Raw genomic sequence first — 12,078 nt, forward strand, 5'->3', positions numbered from 1 at the left:
ATTTGCAGTGAATTTGTACTGTGGCTTCCACTTCATAAATAGTGTACATGGAAATGCCTTTAAAACCTCTATCCACATGTAGCAGCGGTATTACATAGTGAAAATCGAACAAGCTGTGGATTATCTTTCAAATTGGCAGCATGATCATTTGGTGGCAGTGAATACCTTGCCTCTGGGACTTACACCATTACATCACCTTAAACAGGATGATGCTTTTTTAGCAAATGACAGCAAGTCAGTAATGAGGCTCCTTCCCCAAATTGCAGTCAATGTGTATTTTTAGATGATGTTTTACAACTTTGTGCCTCTTGTCGATATTTAGAGGACATACCTGTGTGATGATGCAATATCCTGTCCCATCCTTTATACACACATATATATATATGCTGCTGTGTAGTAGTATCCGCTCTTGTGGCACTGGCCTATGATTCATCTTTTGTTCTGCTGTTTGTCTTCATACAATGGCAGTGATGTCACTCCTGGTTTTTGAAGAGTCATATTTTACCATATTTACAGTGTTCATCTTTTAAATTTTTTATTGTTTACCTAGAGTATTATTCAATGAAAAAGTTTAGTATGTGCATTCTGTTACTTATTTGCCTAACATATCCTGCTGGCTGTGTCTGCCTAGAGCTTATTCTGGTGATTTGCAGGCACTCTACAGCCTGACTACTGGAACCCCCACTGATCACTGGAATGGTGGAAATCTTCAGCACTGCCAGAGCCCTGCAAAATGACCTCCAGCAGGCCACAAATGTGCATGTGTCCACTCAAACGGTCAGAAACAGACTCCATGGGGGTGGTATGAGGGCCCGACATTCACAGGTGGGGGTTGTGCTTACAGCCCAACACCGTGCAGGACATTTGGCATTTGCCAGAGAACACAAATCCACTGGCGCCCTTTGCTCTTTCCAGATGAAAGCGGCTTCACACTGAGCAGATGTGACAGTCTGGAGGTGCCGTGGAGAACGTTCTGATGCCTGCAAAATCCTCCAGCATGACCTGCTTGGCGTTGGGTCAGTAATGGTGTGGGGTGGCATTTCTTTGGGGGGGCCGCACAGCCTGACTGCGATTAGGTACCGAGATGAGATTCTCAGAGCCCTTGTGAGACCATATGCTGGTGCGGTTGGCCCTGGGTTCCTCCTAATGCAAGACAATTCTAGACCTCATGTGGCTAGAGTGTGTCAGCAGTTCCTGCAAGAGGAAGGCATTGATGCTATGGACTGGCCCGCCCGTCCCCCAGACCTGAATCTGATTGAGCACATCTGGGACATCATGTCTCGCTCCATCCACCAACACCACGTTCCACCACAGACTGTCCAGGTGTTGTAGTGAGGTCATACAGGCACGTGGAGGCCCCACACACTACTGAGCCTCATTTTGACTTGTTTTAAGGACATTACATCAAAGTTGGATCAGCCTGTAGTGTGGTTTTCCACTTTGATTTTGAGTGTAACTCCATATCCAGACCTCCATGGGTTGATAAATTTGATTTCCATTGATAATTTTTGTGTGATTTTGTTGTCAGCACATTCAACTATGTAAAGATGAAAGTATTTCATACGATTAGTTCATTCATTCAGATCTAGGATATATATAGATATACAGTGACCCCCCCCCCCCCCCCCCGACCTACGATGGCCCCGACATATGATCAAATCGACATACGATGGCCTCTCAGAGGCCATCGCATGTCAGCATCGCCATACGATGCTTTTTTATGTCCGGGCCATCGCATTAAGTGCTATCCGGCAGCGCCAAATGCTTAAGCTGCTGCCGGATTGCAGCTTAATGTTCCCCGTGTGGTGCGGTAAGTATTACTTACCCCTCCACGATGCTCCGGGGTGCTCTCCGGGTCCAGCGCTGGTCTTCCGGTTTCTTCTCGGCCCACTCTGATGACGTCAATACGCTGCTGCGCACGTCATCCAATAAGAATGGCGTACGCAGCGGCGTAATTACATCGCTACGCAGGCCCAGTAAGGCCTTGCGGAAGACAGCGGAGGACCGGAGAAGACAGCGGAGAGCCCAGCGGAGGCCCGGGATCACCATCGGGAGCGGCGGGGACAGGTGAGTACAGCTTCCTATACTTTACATTGCACGAATCCCTCAACACACGATGGATTCGACAAACGATGGCTCGTTTGGAATGAATTACCATCGTTTGTTGAGGGACCACTGTATATAGATAGATATATCTATATAAAACTCAATAGCCCTCATTTACTAATGTCAACCCGACTTTTTTTGTCGGGTTGTGCGTCCAAATTTGTGTCGCATAGGCCATGCGACACACATTTGGTCACACAACCCGACAAAATATATAATCACTCCGAGTGTTTTTTAAACCCGTCAAAATGGGCGTGGTTATCACAAAAAGGGCGTGTTCCCAACAAAAAAGAAAAAACACACACTCGGAGTATGATGAAAAACTCACAGGAAAACCTGTGAATTTTTCTTCACCAAAACCCGACAGCTCTGAGCTGTCTGGAAATTACTGAAAGCCGAGTGAATCCTACCCCCATCATGGAACAGGGTCTGTTCCATGTTGGTGGTAGTAGTACAGGGGCTAAGGGGTTGATTGCATCGGGTCTCACTTCTGAGACCCGACCCGATCCGATCAAAAGTTATTAAGCAGGGGAGCAGGCGGCATGGTCGATGTATTTTACTTTCATTTTCATTTTCCCCGCCGGGATCCCTGAATGGCCGGTACTGAGGAGCCATTCAGGGATCCCTGTGGGGTTCTCAAATAGAAGAGCTGTGGTGGGGAAAGATATATAGAATCGCTGGGGGTTTTGTATATGTCCCCACAGCTTCTATATATCTTGTCTCCAGCAGCGCATGTTATATATGCCCCCTGCACAGCGCATGTTATATATACCCCCCCCCCCCCCCCCCCCCGCGCACAGCGCTATCATATGCTCCCAGTAGCGCTATCGTTGACAAGCATTTTATTAGCAGAGCATCTCTCCGGGAAGCCGCTGCCCGATGCTCTGCTAATGCTCTGCTTGTAAGTGATAGTGCTTCAGAGGCATATGTGTATAGAGGTGAAGTGTGGACCAGATATATAGTGTTATCTGGTCCCCACTTTGCTTCTGTACACAATCCTCCTGAGTACAAACACCACAGCTGCCCTATGGCCTTCCCAATCCCCGGTGTTATAATTACCTGTTCTCGGGGTCCGCGGTCCTTCTGTCTCCGGCACTGTTGCTGTGCGCTGTGATGCGCAATGACGAGTGACATCCCCAACGCATGTCACAGTCACTGCGCACAGTGACAGCGCACAGCAACAGTGCTGAAGCCAGAAGGATGCTATATATCTGGTCCCCACTTCGCTTCTATACACTTATGCCTCTGAAGCGCTATCACTTACAAGCGGAGCATAAGCAGAGAATCGGGCAGCGGCTTCCCGGAGAGATGCTCTGCTAATAGAATGCTTGTCAGTGATAGCGCTACCGGGAGCTTATGCTAGCGCTGTGCGGGGGACATGTATAACATGCGCTGTGCGGGGGACATGTATAACATGCGCTGTGCGGGGGACATGTATAACATGCGCTGTGCGGGGGACATGTATAACATGCGCTGTGCGGGGAACATGTATAACATGCGCTGTGCGGGGGGCATGTATAACATGCGCTGTGTGGGGGGCATATGATATATAGAAGCTGTGGGGACATATATAACATGCGCTGCTGGGGACAAGATATATAGAAGCTGTGGGGACATATACAAAACCCCCAGCGATTCTATATATCTTTCCCCACCACAGCTCTTCTATTTGAGAACCCCGCAGGGATCCCTGATTGGCTCTTCAGTACTGGCCATTCAGGGATCCCGGTGGGGAATTTGAAAATGAAAGTAAAATACATTGTACAGTGGTCCCTCAACATACGATGGTAATTCGTTCCAAACGAGCCATCGTTTGTCGAATCCATCATATGTTGAGGGATCCGTGCAATGTAAAGTATAGGAAGCTGTACTCACCTGTCCCCGCCACTCGAGATGGTGTCCCCGCCACTCCCGATGGTGAACCCGGGCCTCCGCTGGGCTCTCCGCTGTCTTCTCCGGTCCTCCGCTGTCTTCTCCGGTCCTCCGCTGTCTTCTCCGGTCCTCCGCTGTCTTCTCCGGTCCTCCGCTGTCTTCTCCGGTCCTCCGCTGTCTTCTCCGGTCCTCCGCTGTCTTCTCCGGTCCTCCGCTGTCTTCTCCGGTCCTCTTCTGTCTTCTCCGGTCCTCTTCTGTCTTCGCCGGTCCTCTTCTGTCTTCGCCGGTCCTCTTCTGTCTTCCGCAAGGCCTTACTGGGCCTGCGTAGCGACGTCATTACGCCGCTGCGTACGCCATTCCCATTGGATGGCGTGCGCAGCAGCGTATTGACGTCATCGGAGAGGGCCGAGAAGACACCGGAAGACCAGCGCTGGACCCGGAGGGCACCCCAGAGCATCGTGGAGGCGTAAGTAATACTTACCGCACCACACAGGGAACATTAAGCTGCTATCCGGCAGCAGCTTAAGCATTTTTAGCGCTGCCGGATAGCACTTAATGCGATGGCCCCGACATAAAAAAGCATTGTATGTTGATGCTGACATCGACATGCGTTGGCCTCTGAGAGGCCATCGTATGTCGATTTCATCATATGTCGGGGCCATCGTAGGTCGGGGGGTCACTGTACATTGCTGGGGAGCGGACCATGCCGCCCGCTCCTCTGCTTAATAACTTTTGATCGGATCGGGTCTCAGAAGTGAGACCCGATGCGATCAACCCCTTAGCCCCTGTACTACTACCACCAACATGGAACAGACCCTGTTCCATGATGGGGATAGGATTCACTCGGTTTTCAGTAATTTCCAGATGGCTCAGAGCTGTCGGGTTTTGGTGAAGAAAAATTCACAGGCTTTCCTGTGAGTTTTTCATCATACTCTGAGTGTTTTTTTCTTTTTTGTCGGGAACACGCCCCTTTTTGTGATAACCACGCCCATTTTGATGGGTTTAAAAAACACTCAGAGTGATGATATATTTTGTCGGGTTGTGCGACCAAATTTGTGTCGCATGGGCTATGCGACACAAATTTGGTCGCACAACCGGACGAAAAGTCTGGTTGACATTAGTAAATGAGGGCTAATATGCGCGTGTGCACGTGCGTGCGTGTGTGTGTGTGTGTGTATATGTTCCAGCATCACGTCCAAACGGCTAAAGATATTCACATGAAACTTGGCACACATGTTACTTATATGTCAACATACATAGGATAGGTAATTTAACCCTTACTCACCCCATTTGCCAGAGTCGGGGTTTTTGTTTAAAGTCCCATACAAGTCTATGGGAAACATATGTTCTGCATAACTTCCAAATGGCTGGAGATATTTCGATAATACTTGTTTCCAAGTACCCCCGTTTCCAAGTCCTTAAGGACACAGGGCGTATGGATACGCCCTGCGCATTTCCGTCTCCAGCCGCTAGCTGGAGCGAAGTCGGTGCCGGATGCCTGCTGAAATCGTTCAGCAGGCATCCCGGCATATTGCCCAGGGGGGTCATTATGTCCCCCCATGTCGGCGATTGCCGCAGATCGCTGGACAATTCAGTCCAGAGATCTGCGGTGGATTCCGGGTCAATCGGGTCTCCAGTGACCCGGAATTACTGGCTGATCGAGGCCTTCAGAGACGGCCCCGAACAGCCATTGCCAGCAGGGGTGAGGTGGCACTGGTGCCACCTAACGATCGCCCTGATCCGTCGGCCCGGTTTCCCGGCCAACCAATCAGGGCGCCTGCTGCGGGTGTCACTCCCGCAACCCGCTCCGCCCCTCTTCCGGAGGACGTGAGCGAGAAGAAGACCCCGGGAGCTGGGGACCCCGATCCCCGGCGTCCCTGTTGGGATCGGGGCCCCAGGAGCGACGTCGGCGAGGGACTGACCTGCGCGGCGGCGTGGAGCAGCAGCAGGAGGTAAGTGACAGCCTCCTGCTGTTGCTTAGCAACAGCTCCCAGCATGCAAAAAGGGCATGCTGGGAGCTGTAGTTATGCAACAGCAGGAGGCAGACCACCACAACTCCCAGCATTCCCTTATGGGCATGCTGGGACTTGTAGTTTTGCAACAGCTGGAGGCACATTTTTTCTATGGAAAAGTGTACCTTCAGCTGTTGTATAACTACAACTCCCAGCTTGCACAATCAGCTAAAGTGCATGCTGGGAGTTGTAGTGGTGCATCTGGTGGTTGCATAACTACAACTCCCAGCATGCCCGTTGGCTGTCGGTGACTGCTGAGAGTTGTTGTTTTGCAACAGCTGAAGGCACACTGAGTTAAGTAGCAAACCAGTGTGTCTCCAGCTGTTGCATAACTGCAATCCCCAGCATCCCCAGCCAAAGTAGTATGCCTCCGGCTGTTGCATAACTACAAGACCCAGCATGCCCTTCCGCTGTCCGTACATGCTGGGGGTTGTAGCTTTTGCAACAGCTGAAGGCACACTGGTTGCAAAACACTGAGTTTGTTACCAAACTCGGTGTTTCACAACCAGTGTGCCTCCAGCTGTTGCAAAACAACTCCCAGCATGCACTGATAGACCGTACATGCTGGGAGTTGTAGTTTTGCAACAGCTGGATATTCCCCCCCCCCCCCCCCCCCCAATGTGAATGTACAGGGTACACTCACATGGGCGGAGGATTACAGTAAGTATCCGGCTGCAAGTTTGAGCTGCTGCAAATTTTCTGCTGCAGCTCAAACTGCCAGCGAGAAACTACTGTGAACCCCCGCCCGTGCGACTGTACCCTAAAAACACTACACTACTACACTATCAAAAAATTTAAAAAAAAGTCAAAAACACTACATACACACATACCCCTACACAGCCCCCCTCCCCAATAAAAATGAAAAACATCTGGTACGTCACTGTTTCCAAAACGGAGCCTCCAGCGGTTGCAAAACTACAACTCCCAGCATGCACTGATAGATCGTACATGCTGGGAGTTGTAGTTTTGCAACAGCTGGATGTCCCCCCCCCCCAATGTGAACGTACAGGGTACACTCACATGGGCGGAGGATTACAGTAAGTATCCGGCTGCAAGTTTGAGCTGCGGCAAATTTTCTGCCGTAGCTCAAGCTGCCAGCGAGAAACTACTGTGAACCCCCGCCCGTGTGACTGTACCCTAAAAACACTACACTAACAAAAAATAAAATCAAAAGTAAAAAACACTACATATACACATGCCCCCCTCCCCTCCCCAATAAAAATGAAAAATGTCTGGTACGCCACTGTTTCCAAAACGGAGCCTCCAGCTGTTGCAAAACAACTACTCCCAGTATTGCCAGATAGCCACTGACTGTCCAGGCATGCAGGGAATTTTACAACAGCTGGAGGCACCCTGTTTGGGAATTAATGGCGTAGAATACCCCTATGTCCACCCCTATGCAAATCCCTAATTTAGGCCTCAAATGCGCATGGCGCTCTCACTTTGGAGCCCTGTCGTATTTCAAGGCAACAGTTAAGGGTCACATATGGGGTATCGCCGTACTCGGGAGAAATTGTGTTACAAATTTTGGTGGGTATTTTCTGCTATTACCCTTTTGAAAAATGTAAAATTTTTGGGAAAACAAGCATTTTAGGTTTTTTACGTATACAAAAGTCGTGAAACACCTGTCGGGTATAAAGGTTCACATTACCCCTTGTTACGTTCCCCGAGGGGTCTAGTTTCCAAAATGGTATGCCATGTGTTTTTTTTTTTTTTGCTGTTCTGGCACCATAGGGGCTTCCTAAATGCGGCATGCCCCCAGAGCAAAATTTGCTTTCAAAAAGCCAAATGTGACTCCTTCTGAGACCTGTAGTGCGCCAGCAGAGCAATTATCACCCCCATATGGGGTGTTTTCTGAAGCGGGAGAAATTGGGCTTCAAATTTTGGGGGGTATTTTCTGCTATTACCCTTTTTAAAAATGTAACATTTTTGGGAAACCAAGCATTTTAGGTAAAAATTTTTTTTTTTTTACATATGCAAAAATCGTGAATCGCCTGTGGGGTATTAAGGTTCACTTTACCCCTTGTTACGTTCCCCCATGGGTCTAGTTTCCAAAATGGTATGCCATGTGTTTTTTTTTTTTTTTTTTTTTTTTTTGCTGTCCTGGCACCATAGGGGCTTCCTAAATGCGGCATGCCCCCCAAAAACCATTTGTCGCTCCTTCCCTTCTGAGCCCTTTACTGCGCCCGCTGAACAATTAACATAGACATATGAGGTATGTGCTTACTCGAGAGAAATTGGGTTTCAAATACAAGTAAAAATTTTCTCCTTTTTAACCCTTGCAAAACTTCAAAAATTGGGTCTACAAGAACATGCGAGTGTAAAAAATGAAGATTTTGAATTTTCTCCTTCACTTTGCTGCTATTCCTGTGAAACACCTAAAGGGTTAATACACTTACTGAATGTCATTTTGAATACTTTGGGGGATGCAGTTTTTATAATGGGGTCTTTTATGGGGTATTTCTAATATGAAGACCCTTCAAATCCACTTCAAACCTGAACTGGTCCCTGAAAAATAGGGAGTTTGAAAATTTTGTGAAAAATGTCAAAATTGCTGCTGAACTTTGAAGCCCTCTGGTGTCTTCCAAAAGTAAAAACTCATAAATTTTAAGATGCAAACATAAAGTAGACATATTGTATATGTGAACCCCAAAAAAATGTATTTTGAATATCCATTTTCCTTACTAGCAGAGAGCTTCAAAGTTAGAAAAATGCAAAATTTTCATTTTTTTTCATCAAACTTGGGGATTTTTCACCAAGAAAGGATGCAAGTTACCATAAAACTTTACCACTAAGTTAAAGTAGAATATGTCACAAAAAAACAATCTCTGAATCAGAATGATAACTAAAAGCATTCCAGAGAGGTCCTTAAGGTGTAAAATGGCCTGGTCCTTAAGGGGTTAAAGTCTAATGCAAATCAATGGGAAACATATGTTCCCACATAACTTCCATACGGCTGGAGATATTTAATTAATACCTGGTACTACATCCCTTCCCCTTATCCCCTTACACCCTTCCCTTCAATTCCCTGGTTGAACTTGATGGACGTATGTCTTTTTTCAACCATACTAACTATGTAACTATGTAATATTACGGGTCAGGATATGAGGACGGGATATGAAGTCAAAAGCTTCCTCCTTTGTTCATTTTCCTCCACTACAAAGATTAGGATGGAAAAACCGGGCAACGCCGGGTACTCAGCTACTAATATATGTATAAAACATCTACACTATCCCCTAGACTAGGCTTGTAAAGCTGCACACACAGTGCTGTAGGGTTTCACAAGCCTATTCAACGCCGGGTACTCAGCTACTAATATATGTATAAAACATCTACACTATCCCCTAGACTAGGCTTGTAAAGCTGCACACACAGTGCTGTAGGGTTTCACAAGCCTATTCAACGCCGGGTACTCAGCTACTAATATATGTATAAAACATCTACACTATCCCCTAGACTAGGCTTGTAAAGCTGCACACACAGTGCTGTAGGGTTTCACAAGCCTATTCAACGCCGTGTACTCAGCTACTAATATATGTATAAAACATCTACACTATCCCCTAGACTAGGCTTGTAAAGCTGCACACACAGTGCTGTAGGGTTTCACAAGCCTATTCAACGCCGTGTACTCAGCTACTAATATATGTATAAAACATCTACACTATCCCCTAGACTAGGCTTGTAAAGCTGCACACACAGTGCTGTAGGGTTTCACAAGCCTATTCAACGCCGTGTACTCAGCTACTAATATATGTAAAAAACATCTACACTATCCCCTAGACTAGGCTTGTAAAGCTGCACACACAGTGCTGTAGGGTTTCACAAGCCTATTCTAGGCATACTTGTGCTAAAAAAGAACAGCTTTGTAATCCCATCCTGGAGTTGTCTGTACAGTCTGAAGTGCCCAGGGTCTTCTAAGCTTTGGGGCCGCACCACCTCATTGGCTACGTTGCGCTGTTGCTTTGCAGCACAAGAGAAGCACTTTGCAAAATTTGTATTTATTAGTGTACACATATTAGGTTGGAGAAGAACATTTATTATATTTATTCATTTATTAAATAAATAAATGAATGAATGAAAACACACACATACATAGACATACCTAGATGGGCTGAAACCAACCATTGTTTAACTCAGGTTGAAAAATGGTTCCCAGTAGAAAGGATGTAATGTCATTTTTCAGAAGCATTGCCACTCTATAGCATGGCCATTTCTGGTCTTGTAAGTCAGCCAGGTTCGCTGAATTGCCAAACACTATTCTGTTTGCTCTGCTGCAGCAGGTCCCCCTTTTCCTCTTTGGGCTTATATATAGATTTAGGATGATAGATCCCTGTACTCCATAGTATCCTCTATGCCTCGGCTCTTATATCTGTATGCCTCTGGCTTTCGAATGGAAATCTTTAGTCACAGTCTCTTATATGATGCGTTACTCAGTGAGCATTGAGGCACATACACTGCAATCTAGGTTTAGAATACAGACGCTCATTGAATTCTTTGGGGGAAATGTATCATACATCTAACCAAACTGGTTTTGACTCAAATTTTCTATAGTTTATGCCGGAAACTGAAAATTAAAGTTAAGTAGAGCTGGCATAGGTTTCAGCATATGGTGTGCAAACAGTGGAAGATGTGTCTACCATATCTCACTCCAGCACATTTTTTGTTTTGTTATCATGATGATCATGTGCATGATGCCGTACATTCTCACCTTTGCTTGGTTAGAGAGGGTTAGCGAAATGCACTTGGGCTGAATGCTGTTGTGTACATTTGACCCTGCCCTAATGTCTGTCAGCACTTTCTTTAGTGCCTCTGTCTCCTGTCTCTTCTTTTATTTGGCTGGCTGCAGTCTATGGCCTCATCACTGGGCATGCTGCTGAATTGCTTTATTCTGGTTTTTCCCTTACATACTGTTTTATTTTTAAATATTGCTCAAGCCTTTTGTATACAGATCAGGTCTTCTGACTGGAATTTCTTTCCCCACAAAGTTGGCAATGAACTATTCTTGGGTTCTAAACTAAAGTCCATGCAAACCATGTGAGCTGTTATATTGCTTTCTGGTCCGCCTTTTGAAATGATGTGCCTTGTCGTAAAGCCTTCAGTAAAAATCAGTTTTTTTCCATGTATTCTTTGACATCTTCTGGTATCTTGTCTGTACTCCTGATAAGTTCTGACCTATACAGGGAAAGCTCTCCAGAAGAGGGTACTCCGCCCATAGCCATCTTATCCCCTATGCAAAGGATTGGTGATAAGATGTCTGATTGCAAAGGTCCTGCCGCTGGGACCCCCTGCGATCTCCAGGCAGCACCCGGCATTCTAAACAGGATGTTAAGAATGCTGTCACTCAAACCCCCCACCATAGACATCGATGGAGGGGGCGGGGTGAGACCCCCTCGATCAGACATCTTATTCCCTTCTCCTTTGCATAAGGGATAGGATGTCTATGGGTGAAGTACCACTTTAACGAAGACCATCTTATCCAGACCAGATTTTGTGTGACAGTTCACCATAATGCCCATTCTTGTTAAGAGTAGTCCCATATTTTACTTCTTATTCCCTATCCTCTATCCAATGTGGGACAAACCCATTATAACAATTTTCATTACAATTCTAAATGATCATCTAGACTTTGTCAGACGTGTCCCTGAGTCTGAACTCAGTGTGCATGCCTGAAGACAGTGTACATACCTTCAAGAACAGGAAACCAGTATGGTTGTAAATTCAGTGCTGAATGTGATTGGAGCATAAGGCTTGATGTAAATAAAGTTCTGTGTGAGTGACAGTTGTGACAATGAGATGGTTCTGGAGTTTCCCCAGTAACTAGAGGCCACCATTACCTGGAAATCTCCCAAATAAGTGTCCAGTGCACAAACGGTTAAAAAAAATCACACAGGTTGTTGTTTTTTTTTTTTGTCTATATCATATACATTCTCCATCACTAGGCCTACAGCAATCTCATGACAATTGTGCAAATCACAGTAAAACAATGTCATTTTTATTTCTGATTTTAGAAAATCGCTTTCACCTCATTGCTATTTTTCTTAAAAATCACATTTGAATAGAAGAACTTATCAAAAGCGTGCATAATGTG

The 12,078-nt window shown here is 46.3% G+C and overlaps 1 protein-coding gene across 3 annotated transcripts in view; it reads left to right on the forward strand.

Moving 5' to 3' along the window:
• Positions 1-12,078, forward strand: part of ZC3H18 (zinc finger CCCH-type containing 18) — a 166,403-nt gene that overhangs the window by 41,779 nt on the left and 112,546 nt on the right. The window lies entirely within an intron of this gene.

The sequence above is a fragment of the Hyla sarda genome, chromosome 6, assembly GCF_029499605.1.
Source record: "Hyla sarda isolate aHylSar1 chromosome 6, aHylSar1.hap1, whole genome shotgun sequence".
Lineage (NCBI taxonomy): Eukaryota > Metazoa > Chordata > Amphibia > Anura > Hylidae > Hyla > Hyla sarda.